Source organism: Conger conger, chromosome 2, assembly GCF_963514075.1.
Source record: "Conger conger chromosome 2, fConCon1.1, whole genome shotgun sequence".
Taxonomy (NCBI): domain Eukaryota; kingdom Metazoa; phylum Chordata; class Actinopteri; order Anguilliformes; family Congridae; genus Conger; species Conger conger.
Window position 1 is genome coordinate 5987814 of NC_083761.1, and position 14428 is coordinate 6002241.

Genomic DNA, 14428 nt, shown 5'->3' on the forward strand with positions numbered 1-14428 from the left:
AAGCCAGCAACGTAACTGTACCTTCAGTCCCAGAAATTTGCTTCTTGAAGAACAGAAATGTACCTCCACTGTCAATTTATTTCTGAGAGTGTGTTGGTAAAGCACTAAAATGCATCTCTCTCTCTCTCCCTTCCTCTATCTCTCCCCTTCCCTCTCTCTCTCCTTCTTTCTCTCTCCCTTCCTCTATCTCCTGCTCTCTCTCTCTCTCTCTCTCTCTCTCTCCCTCACCAGTTCTGAAACTGGTGCTGTGCAGAACGGTAAACTGTAGGAGAGGCCCCAAAACAATAAAAAGCTCACGGGCGTGCGATTTGTTTTCCATCTGCGTCCGTCAGAGCTGGGACCTCACGAGGACTGCAGGAGAGTGTGTATTCACTGGGAGAGAGAGAGAGAGCTACAGGGAGAGAGAGAGGGTGCAGCTATTTGACACTGCCTGAGGGACAGGTTATTATCATGTATTACTATGATTTTTGAAAAATAATTATTGTTAGTTTATGTATTTACACGCAATTGTTATGTGTTTATATTTCATGACATGTTGTGTCATGCATTGTAGGTTGTGTATATTGTAATGTGTTTTGTTCTTTGCCAACACAAACTGTATATGGAAATACGTCAAGAAAGTAAAGCGGTTGAATTGAATTGAACTCTCTTCAGCTGATATTATCAGCTGAAAAATATCCAAATATGTGTTTAATTACCCTCTTAAGAAGCTCGTGGCAACAAGTAAAAGAGGGGGTTATGTAACCCATAAATTTATTCATCTTCGTCTATTAAAACATAGACCTATCCCGGCCGAGCATCGTAAAATAATCGGTTGCGATACGCTCACGTATATATCTCATCTTCCAGTTGCGGGGTTCCTGGCACACGGGCAGCCGCGCGGAGAGATGGAGATATCTCCGCTTGTTTTTATTCCGCTCCAGCTGTGCGGCTGCGCTCTGAGATGAGCCGTCCGGACTTTCGGGGGGGGGGCCGGATCATCAAAAAACGCTTTAATGTCACTGCCCAGAACGGCACATGTTTGGCGGAATCGATATCTTTGGCTTCAGAGTGCCTCCGTCCCCCTTCCCCTTCCCCCCCCCCCCGGCCCCTCATCCGGTGACAGCATCATTGGAGCGTTCCCCGTGTGCAAGTGGAGGGTGACTGCTCTGCGGAGGGTGACCGACATTTTGTCGAGAACGAGAAAATAAGTAACGTTTCTTTGAGGTCGTTCAGCTGAGCTTTGCCTGAGAGTCTGAATTAAAGGCTGCTAAATCAACTGGAACTCTTTCAGACGTTAATAAACATATCTGCACATATCATACTTGTGCCTCAATGTCTGGGGTTGCAAGTAATTTAATAGAATGTTTAAGGCCAGTTTACAGACACAGATTAAGCCTAGTCATAGACTAAATTCAATTTTGAACGTTATTGCCCTGCGATAGATTGGCAGCCTGTATTCCTGCATCTTGCCCAATGCATGCTGGGATAGGCCCTGGTAGCCCTGCACGACCCTGACCAGGAATAAGCAGGCGTAGATAACGGACGGATTTAATGTTATCATTATTTATCAAGACCGACTCTTCATTTCGACATTATCTGATAAAGTTTTGAAGCAACACATCGGAAGTAATCTGCACTAGTTTACAGATACTGCAGCCTGGGCTCGATTAGAAACAGGTGTCTAATCTGTTGTTGACCTTTCGTCGGGCCACTTTAACACCTTCCATATGCGGTTCATCACGAACAGCGCAGCAGCTAATTTTTGGGCTTGCACCATTGTGACCCCCATATTCTCAGAATCACACACTGGCTTTTACTAATCAACATCTTTTGATCAACACAGCCAACAGGAACTGGACTTACAGTCGATTAGACTAAGCCGGGGACAATCCCTCCCTGGAGCCATGTGAGGTTAAGGGCCTTGCTCAAGGGCCCAACAGCTGTGCGGTGCGGATCTTATCGTGGCTACAGTGGGGATTGAACCACCGACCTTATGGGACACAGTCATTTACCTTAACCACGACGCTACAGGCAAGCAAATCTCCTTTGTTGGGTACAGTACTGCTAAGTCCTCGCACAATATCTAATGATTATGGGCATACTTCTGATCATGATCATGGACATGGGGTGGCATCTAGCGTAGTGGTTAAGGTAAATGACTGGGACGCCCATGGTCGGTGGTTCTAATCCAGGTGTAGCCACAATAAGATCTGCACAGCCGTTGGGCCCTTGAGCAAGGCCCTTAACCCTGCATTGCTCCAGGGGAGGATTGTCTCCTGCTTAGTCTAATCAACTGTACGTCACTCTGGATAAGAGCGTCTGCCGAATACCATTAATGTAATACTAGCCATAGGTTTCATTTATACTTTGGGGCAGCCATGCTTCACCGCCTAGTCTTGCGTAGTCAAATGTTAAATCTCACAGGCATACCAACGAGTCGAGCAAATAGTCCAAATGAAAACAGTCTCCTGTCTCCCTTCAAACCTACACGCGCAATCAAGGACATCGAGTTCCTAAACTGCAGCCGGTGCAGTACACAAGTTCACCAGGCAAGATCAATCAAACACATAAAGTAAGTATTCAAATCCAAAACAATGACGTGTTTGAGCCAGGTCTGGAGTGTGGCCCTTGCTGTAGCTTGCAGCGGAAGAGGTGCTCTAGAGAAATCACGAAAAGGATCAGCTCCCCCATCGTGTCCCCGTGGCCTGCCGTGCTGTTCTAACCGAGTGAAGGTGGGAGTTTTTAGCGGTGAGGTCATGTTGCTTCTGTTGGGAGGACACTCTTCAAAACGTCGGGGTAGCAGATCTCGCACTGCGTGAGTGATAGTTCAGCAGTAACTCCAGGAGAGACTGGTATTTATGTAATCTTAGACATGCGCTATAAACAGCCTCATAAACTTAGAAATTAGTAAGCATTAATCATTTCCAATGTTATTTGCGTGTCCAAATATTTCAGACATTTTTTAATTTTCCTTCTCGACAGCGTGACCTCTGGAGAAACCACTGGAGAGCTATAATGGTGGATGTGCAGAGTCTCTTCAGAAGGTCACATACTGTGATTCCACTGAGTCAAAATGCAATGTACTCGTATACATTCATAAGATAAACAAGATGTGCAAATGGATCGACGATAATTGAAATAAGTTCTCAATCATTAATCCTCTCTTAAAAAATAATGTTTGGGGGTTAAGGTTAGGGTTAAGGGGGTTAGGGTTCTGGTTCTGGTCATGGTTAGGGGAGTGAGGGTCAGAGTTAGCATGAAGACTATTCATCAACTTTTTTTGCGTTCTTTTAAAATTGTTGGGGTGGGGTGGAGGTTAGGGTTAGGGTCGGGATGGAGGTTATGGTTAGGGTTAGGGTGGGGGTTATGGTTAGGGTTAGGAGGGATTAGGGTCAAGGCCATTCATCAACTATTCTTGCATTCTTTTAACATCTGATCATTAACCGCTGTTTCGCCTCCACCGTCCAATAGCATGCCACGATTTACAGAGGGCCAACAGAGGGCAACCGGTGGGTACCAGACCTGGCTCATTTGCTTTGATGCTTTACTGCCCTGCTGTAAAAAACAGCTCAAGCTAGATTTTGAAACAGCTGGTAGCTCGTTGACCAGCTCAGCCCAGCTCGACATGGTTTGCCCAGCTCAAGCTAGATTTTGAAACAGCTGGTAGCTCGTTGACCAGCTCAGACCAGCTCGACATGGTTTGACCAGCTCAAGCTAGGTTTTGAAACAGCTGGTAGTTTGTTGACCAGCTCAGACCAGCTCGACATTGGTTTGACCAGCTCAAGCTAGGTTTTAAAACAGTTGGTAGCTCGTTGACCAGCTCAGACCAGCTCGACATGGTTTGACCAGCTCAAGCTAGGTTTTGAAACAGCTGGTAGCTGGTTGACCAGCTCAGACCAGCTTCCCGCTTGAGATGGTTTGACCAGCTGCATTTGACTGCAGGGTGAGCTTGTCTAGCCAGGCCTGGTCGATAGGCCCTGTTGTTTGTATGTCCGGATGGACAGCCTGTAGCCTAGTGGCTAAGGTACATGATTGAGACCCGCAAGGTTGGTAGTTCAAACCCCAGTGCAGCCACAAAAAAGATCCGATTTGACCTAGGTCTTGTGGGTTCTGGATGTTTGCTGGCTTGGACTGCTTATGAGCCATAGTTACTTGGAAATTAACTTTTTAACTTTTAACCTTTCCCTGAATCATCAGTGCGGAAGGTTGATCCAGAAGGAATCGTCGGGCAAACGTCTCCCATTGGTATCCGTCCAGAAACAGCTCTGTGGACGCCACCCCGCAGAGAGCAAAACACGCACGTCAGATTACAGACGGGCATCCCAGCTCAGCTGAGCTTTAGGTCTGCGCCAAAACCGAGCGAGATGAAAAGCGAGAACTGGCTGTGTCCCGACGTCTCATTATCTTCTGTAAAAAGGCCGGGACAACACGGCACCGTCCAACCAAAAGCTGAGTGCTAACAGTATATTGCTCAGTAAAAAGACAACAGTCTGGCCCATTAAGGTTGGGAACACCAGAGACAGTGAAAGGGTCACGAAGACTGACAGCTAAAGCAAACAAAATGAGAAGTTCTTTTTTTCTTATTCTTCTTCTGTTCATTCCCACCCCCCCAGTGAAACTGTCAAACTGTACGGTTGTGGTTTATGCACCTATGTAGCCGATCTGGAATTCCGATCTCTCGAGCTCATCACTTTTGGCTTGTACCTCGACAGCTCCTCAGTTTCTCAAACAGTGTGAACAAAAGGAACTCAGCGAGTGACATTTTGGCAGCTTTCGCGAAATATTCTTTTTCAAAGTCAGCCAGAATGGAGGCGAGGAAAGTGGGGAGAACTTGTATCAGGGACATAATAACGGAAGAATTCATCAGGAAGAGAGCAGGCCATGTAGCACTTCCAGGCTCTACAAAGAAGACGATTTTCGCTTGATCGTGTTTCATATCTACTAAAATTGGTGAACAAAATTTCCAACAAATGGAGGAAAAATCTGCAGGCACGCATTATAGCATGCAGGCTAGAAAACGTATATCTTACTCTCTCGGAAAGAAAGCAACAGCGGAGGTACATTTTTGTTCTTCGAGGACCATTTGCTTTGGGTGCAAATGAGTACGTTTTCCAAGCAAAAATAGGTACAAATTCATTATATATTGCTGGCTAGAGGTACAATTGTATGCACACATAGGATACAGTCCCAGTGACAAGCATTTGTAACTTTTTTAGGAACTTCATACCTTTATTTACGAGAGTGCACACACACACACACATTAACCACTAATTTATGTGACACAATCCTTCCCATTAGGAATGATTTACAAGGAGCACACACTCCGACCCCTCCTTTCCGAGCTCCGGGGGAGGGGGGGGGGGGGGGGGTTGAGTTCACCCTCCTTTTATCACACCTGTACATCACCCTGTCAGCCCCGTGCAACGCGATCGGGTCGCTAAGGGGGCAGAGAACGCAGGTGGAACCCGGCCCGCACCTGCGGCAACCGTTGCCATGGTGCGCGGAACCCTCCCCCCGGCGGCTTCTGAAGGGCTCCTTGTCTTATCTTCCGGGGGGGGAGGAGGGGCGAGGAGCATTGGGCCCGGTGATGTCATCCCCCTCGGAAATACCACGGCGATCAGGTCATCCCCGCTGCTGAGACACGCGTCGCCGCGGAGACGGCGCAGCGGGCCGACCGCGCGGCGTGAAGGGTGGCGGGAGGGAGCTCCCAAAACCGACACAGCGCCTCGCTGTAACCATGGAGACAGGTATTACTGTGAGAGTGGAGTATTACTGTGACCATGGAGACAGGTATCACTGTGAGAGTATTACTGTGACCATGGAGACAGGTATTACTGTGAGAGTATTACTGTGACCATGGAGACAGGCATTACTGTGAGAGTGGAGTATTACTGTGACCATGGAGACAGGTATTACTGTGAGAGTATTACTGTGAGAATGCAAACAGGTATTACTGTGAGAGTTGAGTATTACTGTAATTATGGACATAGGTATTAATGTGATAATGGAGCATTACTGTGATAATGCAGACAGGTATTACTGTGGGAATGGAGTATTACTGTGAGAATGCAAACAGGTATTACTGTGAGAATGGAGTATTTCTGTAATTATGGACATAGGTATTAATGTGATAATGGAGTATTACTGTCATAATGCAGACAGGTATTACTGTGAGAATGGAGACAGGTATTGCTGTGATAATGGAGACAGGTATTAATGTGATAATGGAGCATTACTGTGATAATGCAGACAGGTATTACCGTGGGAATGGAGACAGGTATTACTGTGATAATGGAGTATTACTATGAGAATGGAATATTGCTGTGATAATGGAAACAGATATTACTGTGATAATGTACACGGGTAATACTGTGCTAATGGGGATGGGTGTTCCTGTGATAATGGAGTATTACTATGAAAATCGACATAAGGTATTACTGTGAGAGTGGTGTATTACAGTGACAATGGAGACCGAAATTACAAACACAAACACAAAGAGAGCAAAATCTGCCCCCCAGGTCCGGTACAAGTTTGTAAGATGGCAGAATGTTCTGTTGCGCTCCCAGACGGTGACAGAAGGTCTGAACGGGTCTGAACACATCACACTGTTTATCTCAGTAAATCTCAGTTTATCTCAGAGGCACATAACATGATTTATGTTTACGCTGAACCTTTGTGGCCATTGTTCGTTCACATTCCAGCATATTCACTGTTCTGCAGCTTCCAAACACCGTTGTTTAGTGTTTTTGTCGAACCAGGTACGCATGTCACCTGAGAACTCATTCAAGGGAAATCAAAGTGGGTCGGAAGAGGATGCCAGACACTGTATGCACATGTCTTGGGCGACCTTCCTGTCGTTGTGTTTCCAAAAAGTGTCAGGACTACATTGATGTTTGACTTGAAATTTGACTGTAATGTTCAAATTATCAAAGTTTTCATTGTTTTTCGTTCCTACAAAGGTATGTCAAAGGACTCTGATCTTTTGTTGCTGCTGTAATTCAATAAGGTGGATTTGTCTAAATGAATAAGTAATGGGTTCCATCATCAAGCTGACATGCAGGACCCACATTATTTACGGTGAGTGGTGCGGAAACAGAAATAAATGTTTTACCAGCTTTAAACTAAGTAAAAGACATTTTACAGAGGATCAGTTGTGTGAATACATTTTCATTTTCCACATTTATTTCATAAAGTGCGGAAAACATCATAACAACCAAGCAAACAGTTATAAAGTGGAGAGGTTTGCATCTCCAGTTTTCTGTCTTTTGATTAGTGTTACATACTGTGTAATATGTACCCTGGTGTACAATCCAGCGATGACCAGCTTGAAATACCAGCTACCAGCTGTTTGAAAACATAGCTTGAGCTGGTAAAACCATGTTGAGTATAGAGCTGGTGTAACTAGTCAACGAGCTCCAAGCTGTTTCAAAACCTAGCTTGAGCATTTTTTTCAGCAGGGTTGTGTAATGAATAATGATTTTTTCTGTCAAAATGGCTGCCTTGTATTTTCCATGCAAGACCCAGAAAAGAGACAGTTTCAGGATCAATGGGACTCCCTGGTATAAGTAATAAATGTTGCAGTCGCACAGAAATGTGATTAGCCTGCAGTGACACCCTTCTGGCTGGCGAGACTGAGGTTTGACTGTTACTGCTCTCCTTTGTCCTGTTTCCATCTTTCACACTGAGCGAAATCAATCAACTCAAAACTCATTTTCCAGGGTCCCTTTCCTGATCCTGGACACTGTAGCTTTCCACTCTGAGCAAACATCTCCATTACGCTCTGAAAACAGATGTGTTAAAGACAACACGTAACGTGTCGTTTTTTTAAACACGCCTCCATGTCTGGTTAAGGACAGCACATGTTGTGTTACTTTCAACACGGTCTGTGTTGAAAAGCCTCCCTTCGTAACACACACACGTTGCATATTTGTAATACAAACATAGTTACTTTGACACAAGATATGTTGAAAGTAACACAAAAGTAGTAACACAAAAAAGCGTGTAGGATCGTAAAGGTACAATAGGTAATTTCGGACTTCTAATGGTCAAGAGAGGAATTGCAGCAACAAACATCTTCAAACTAAAACACTGTTTATCCCACTCCTTCTCTGTGAACGTGCTGATGTTGAAATGCCATTTTTTCAACTAATGAGCTTGAATTATTGTACAGTTATACAGTGTTCTGGTACAGAGTGTCAGGCCGTCAACTGCATATTTCGAAACCCCGAATTTAACAACTATAAACACAGGCAGAGGGTGAGTCAACATGTCAGTGAGCCTTTTTCAATGATAGGAAGGGGTTTACAATGGTCTTGTAATAAGGTTTTAACACACAAATCTTACAAAGCATCCATTTTGCGAGTGCTGTTTCCCCTTTAGAGTAATGGAAGTGCTTGCTGGTTTTTTCCTGGCTGGCGATGCTAATGTCAAGGCAGAGGGAATCTCAGGGGGTTAGAGTTATGCGCCCTCACGTTCCAGCCTGTAACCCGCAGGACGGCGTACCTGCCGATTCCAATGTACACAGATCTGCCTTCGAGGACGGAAGGTGAGTTAATGCGTACCCACGAGCCCTGTGCGCGGTGGAACAGGAAACCGCACGCCTGGCGGAGCGCACACTCTCCACACGGCGAAGTGACACGCCGGGGGGGAGGCCGGGCAGCGTGTCCTTGTGTTAACCTTTCGTAATGTGTCACCGAAAAACACCTGCTTTTACCTGCTCGCCGTCGCCTGAATTTCGATTGGGGGGAAAAATGTCAGTTGGGGGTCGAACGCAGAGCTGGATCTAGCCTTAGGCGACATAGGCGGTCACCTATTAACTTCTCTATCCCTATTTGGTGATGTTGGCACTAGACTAGATGGGAGGGGGTCTGGCAATTGCATTGCATCACCCCCCAACGTTGGTGCGACATTGGCTCGGGCAGTAAGAGCAGTCTGGCAGCAGGAGGGTTGCCGGTTCGATCCTGCCCTGGGTGTCCCTGAGCAAGACACCTCACCACAAATTTCTCCTGACGAGCCGGTCGGTGCCTTGCATGGCAGCCAGTCGCTGTTGGTGTGAATGGATGAATGAGAATTTGTACCATTTGCCCCCAACCCCCCCATCTTTTTGTTAGACATTGTGGTAAAACAACAGTGACATCCATTACCAGTACACTGTCCCTCGTCCTCTGTAATGTCTGGAGTAATGGAGGCTGGGCAGGCAGGTTTCCTTGCACTAGGAACCCGAGGGAGCGTCTTATCTAAACACGACTTGACAAGAACACGCAGGTGCCTCAGATTGTTGGAGATAACATGGAACCCCCGCTGGCGGAATTAGTCATCTGCATCACAGTTTGTTTTTAATTGTCGCTGAGAAAAAATCAACTGTCAATCTTTCTCAGCTCCGAAGCGAACGTTTCTCAGATGATCTCATCCATAGAGATCTGCCAATCTCAGATTCAATCTCGCAAAAAAATGCAAGCGTCGCACTTTAGCTCTCACGTCAAATCAGGACAAGCCGACAACATGTTGTTTTCTTTGGAACGGTGGTCAATTTGTCACGGCCAGTTTACACTACATAAAAGCACAAATGAGGGAAAATATAAATATAGAGTATTGTTAAAACGTACTTATATTTACATTAAAATCCGTTGATGGCTGTTGGGAGTGAGTAAAAAACACTTAGAGTACAGTACGCTGAACGGGACGCACAAACGTCATCCTCCAGATCTCACGTTTGACCGCAGACCCTGTCACTGCGCTCCCTCAGCTGCAGATGGTCCTGTGATCTTATCACAACCTGCAGAGAACACAGGGGAGCTCTTGGCTCAACTACAACAGCAGAATTATTTTGTCTCAAAAAAGAATATAAATAATTTCTCCCCAGCTAAATGAATCGAGCTGGATTGATCCAGACTCGGCTAATCTCGTGCATTCCAGTCCAAGCCCCCGTGGATCCTGTGTTTATAGCTGTGTTGCACAAAGAGTCGAACTTTTCTCTCATTTTATTTGTCCTGTTTTCTTTTTTTAATGTTTTTTCTGACATTCTCTATTCCGTAATTCCCATTCCCTCATACCGGAGACCCACATTTTCTCAGTGAGTTTGGTTTTTTGTTTCTATGTTAGTTTTCTAATTTTGTTAAATTTTTCAAAGAAGATTATCTGCAAAGTTATTATTTGTTTATTAAGAAGAAGCAAGTCTATGTTCGCTTTTAAAGCAAGGTTATTCAATGTGCAAAATAAGAAATAAAAAAAAGGTAAAAGAAGCTTTTCTTAAATTATGAATAGAGGAACAGCTGCAACTTATGAAATATTTTGGGGCGATTTTAATCAAGCTTACAAGCAAATACTCAAATCACCTTAATATGAATCAAATTGAAAACATAGCTTTCGGCTAAGAATAAGTTTTACATTAAAACATCTGGGGAAACACAGCATTGGCAAACAGGGCTAAGAAAGAAGATAAAAGAAGATAAAAAATAAATGGTTGTTGTGATGAGGTAATAATGACAATGGCCGCGTTTCCCGAACGCGTTAAGAACGTTCTTAAGCTAAGAAAGTTCTTAAGGACCTTCAATTAAGAAGGTCCTTAAGAACTTTCTTAGTCAAGAACGTTCTTAACGCGTTCGGGAAACGCAGCCAATAACATTTTATGGTAACACTTTAAAATCAGGTTACATGAATTGGCATCAACTAATGTAGTCGTTAACTAACAAACTACTGAGAAGTGAATGATTTTGTTAATGACTAACCACTTCATGAGTTCATCCTATGGTTTGCTAATGGATGAATATCCATGTAACTAATATATTAGTGAATAGCTAACAAACTAATGAATAGTTAATTTCAGACTTAATTAATGCATTTGTACGTCAATTAAGTTATGCTAACGCTAATGCCAATTCATGTATCTCATACGCAACAAATTAATCAAAATATGATTGTGAGTCAAAATATATCTTGATAAGATCGACTAAGCGTTTTGTTTTTTCACTGTAGCGATGGAGGAGTTGTCGGATATAGCCTGGGGAAGGATGGTGAGGGGTGATGACATTTCCTAAGAATTTGCCGGTAACAAGGTGTGAGAGGGTGTGTGTCCTACATGCCAGTTCCAGTGCAGAGATGGAGTCATACAAGGGATTCGTTCATGGTGTAAGAATGCAGGGAGTTGCCTGGTCACACACGTTGCAGTTCCTGGAGTTTTCACTAGAACCCTAATTTGGCACAACTGATTCTACCTGATTTTGATCTGCCTGATTCTATTAGCCCTATGTCATACTCCAGTCCTGGAGGGTCGCAGTGTCTGCGGGTTTAACTTCAGTCCTAGAGGGCTACAATGTCTGCAGGTTTAACTCCAGTCCTGGAGGGGGCGCAGTGTCTGCAGGTTTAACTCCAGTCCTGAAGGGCCGCAGTGTCTGCTGGTTTTTTGTGTTGTTCTTGGCACCGGTGGTTCATACAAGTCATTGATTGGCTAAAGAATCCATACACCTTGTTCTCCAGGCTTTAATTGACAGCTGATCAAGGAAGCCAGAAAAACCCGCAGACACTGCGGCCCCCTGGGAAATCAATTTGTCTCCTACAGGATGGCAGTTTATCCAGGAACAGAGCTGGGCTTACTGGTCATCGCTCTTTCAGTCACCCCTATGTAGACTTGTGAAGTGTGCTATTCTTAGTGGAATTTCGTGTGTGCGTGCCAACGCCACCCTTCTGTTTAACACGGGGGGTCCCCGGCTCCTGGTCCTCGAGGGCCACAGGACCGGCTGTGTTATTTCTATTTTTTTTGCTTAGAATCAGCAGCTAGTATCCCAGTATCAGTCTTGAAATGCAGAAAAGATCCAGTCTAGTCAGAGACAAAGGGAATAATAGCCCTTTTGGTAGCGTGTAGTGGCAGCACAACGAACAGCTGTGTCCTATTATAAATGGGGTTTCCTGTCGAGGCGAAAAAACGGAATTGGGGTCACCATGGAAACGAAGGCCACAATGAAAAAGACACAAGCACAGGACAGAAGACCGTTACGTAACAAAAAGCATATTTCCCATACATGGAGATCCAGTATGTTACCTGATTTGTCATTTCTTTGGGTGACGATGCAAGGTTGCTCTTATAAATGACTTTGTTTGTGAAATAACAAACTGTTGACTGAAAACTGTTGACAGGTAGATTGATCGATAGATGCACATGTAGGTTGTTTATAATACGTAGATATGCTGTACTACACAGACAGTAGGAGCTATATTGTATGTGAAAGTGTGAAAAATGGGTTTAAATCCAACACCATAATATCGTTGCCCATTTTCATGCTTGCGGTTTTGGAGCATGTTGGCAGAGGGCCTATCGAGCCGGATGTACCCTTTTGATTTCGTAAAAGATATTATTAATATGAATATTTGTTTTATTATTGTGTCTGTCATTAATGTCATTCGTTAATTTTGGTAAATTATATTTTCAGTGTGGAGTTTTCAGAACTGCGAGCAGTTGACCCTCAGCTGCCCCTGCTCAAAGGTCACGACGGTGTGAACAGGATGTTCCAGGTAAACGGCAGACGCATATTCCAGGAAGCGTGTCCCTCTGCAGGAGAATATGGTGTAAACTGTGGTCGTTCACCCCATTGGCCCGGGTTCACGGGGGTGTAAACGTCTCGTCCAATCAGCAGGCTGTTTCTAGGCAGAGTACAGTGGGACAAGACGGAGGTCAGAAGGGTATCAAAGCAAACCCAGCAGCTCTTTCCAATCGCTTATTATTATCTTCCTATGTTCTTTCCTTTCCTTTTCTTGCTCTTAGCTTGACCCATCAGCAGAGGCGAGAAAAGGTAGTGAAGATGTGGGAAATTAGGCATCCGGAGACTGTCTTAAATAGTACATATCGATGCATTTTCATCATAGGAAAAATTCTTATTTCACAATTCATATCTTTGCACTTTGTACTTTGTAAAAAAAAAAAATGTCCAGGGGGTCTGCTGGTACCTGCTTTTCAAATCAAACCCCCCTATCTAAAAACTTTAAAGCATTTCAAACTTGCAGTCTGACCCACGTCTGACCGCAACAGGATGATGTCACCTCGTGCCCCCAGAGCCAGCCGTCACCTCATTGGGCAGGCATCCCGTCTCCACGCCAACCGCTGGGTACATACACAATGATGGAATTGTGCCCCGCCCTCCGTGACCCAACAGCTGCCCGTGGGATCTCTGCCCCCATGCATTACACCGGCGCCCATTCATTCGCGACTGTCGCGCGTCCGAAACGAAAGGCCGCCGGCTCTCAGACGTCCGCTTCCTCCGACGTTTAACCTGCCCGTTAAGCTACAACGGCAGAGAGGCACACTCACTTTGGACGAATTTACAAACAGGACTGTGATTACATGTCCTTTTTGATGTAAAGTGTGCGATCGTTAAACCTCAGTGTTAGAGGTCTGGGCAAGTCAACATTCTGTAACGAATATTCACTTTTTGCCTGCTTCTGGTTGGCAGCCTACTAAACGGAGGCACTGCTGATTGGTTCAAATGCAAAAGTCATGTTACCGATGGAAGTGACATGTTCTCCAAGTGCACAATACCAGATAATTCTGCAGTGGCCGGTATACAGTAAGAACTGCAAAAAACATTTGACATACCTTTTGTTTAATGATTCAATTATTTTTATTTTTACATTTTTTTCTTGTACAGGGTCTTTAAATAAAATGGTTTGATTGTGAAGTTCTTAGGCAGAGATTTATATGCAACAGGAGGTAAGGAGCCATTATATTTTCTCATTTAAAAAGGAAAGATAGCACAAGAAAGTAATCCCATGACCTAAGACTATGGGCTGGCGTGAGCCAAGAGGCTATGATAAATGTGTAAGTTATTACACAATAAATTTGACACATACTCTGTGCAGTGTGAACTGAACCGCAGCTGTCCTCTCACCGAATAAAGATTGCGAGACTGCCAAGAGATGGTCGTCTGGCTGAGGCCTTTATCCTGCGAAATAAACGGGCCCATCTGCGGGAGCCTCACAGATCTTCCGTGCTCGGGGATCATTGGTTTTTACAGGACCGTCAGTGAACATTAGGTGCGTGTTCGGTAAACCCTCGGTTACTCCTGACACAGCTAAATGACATCATGAGTGGCCTTATCGTTGGAGTCGCAGATGGTTCCCATATTGCTGGTGATTCTGAGGGGGTGGGAGGGCGGCCTGTAGCGTAGTGGTTAAGGTACATGACTGGGACACGCGAGGTCAGTGGTTCAATAAGAGCCGTACAGCCGTTGGGCCCTTGAGCAAGGCCCTTAACCCTGCATTGCTCCAGGGGAGGATTGTCTCCTGCTTAGTCTAATCAACTGGATTAAAAAGCGTCAGCCGAATGACATGTAATGTTGGATCTAATGGTGATATTGAGGCAGGTGGGAGAGCAGCCATGTTGGATCTAATGGTGATGTTGAGGGGGGGTGGGAGAGCAGCCATGTTGGATCTAATGGTGATGTTGAGGGGGGGTGGG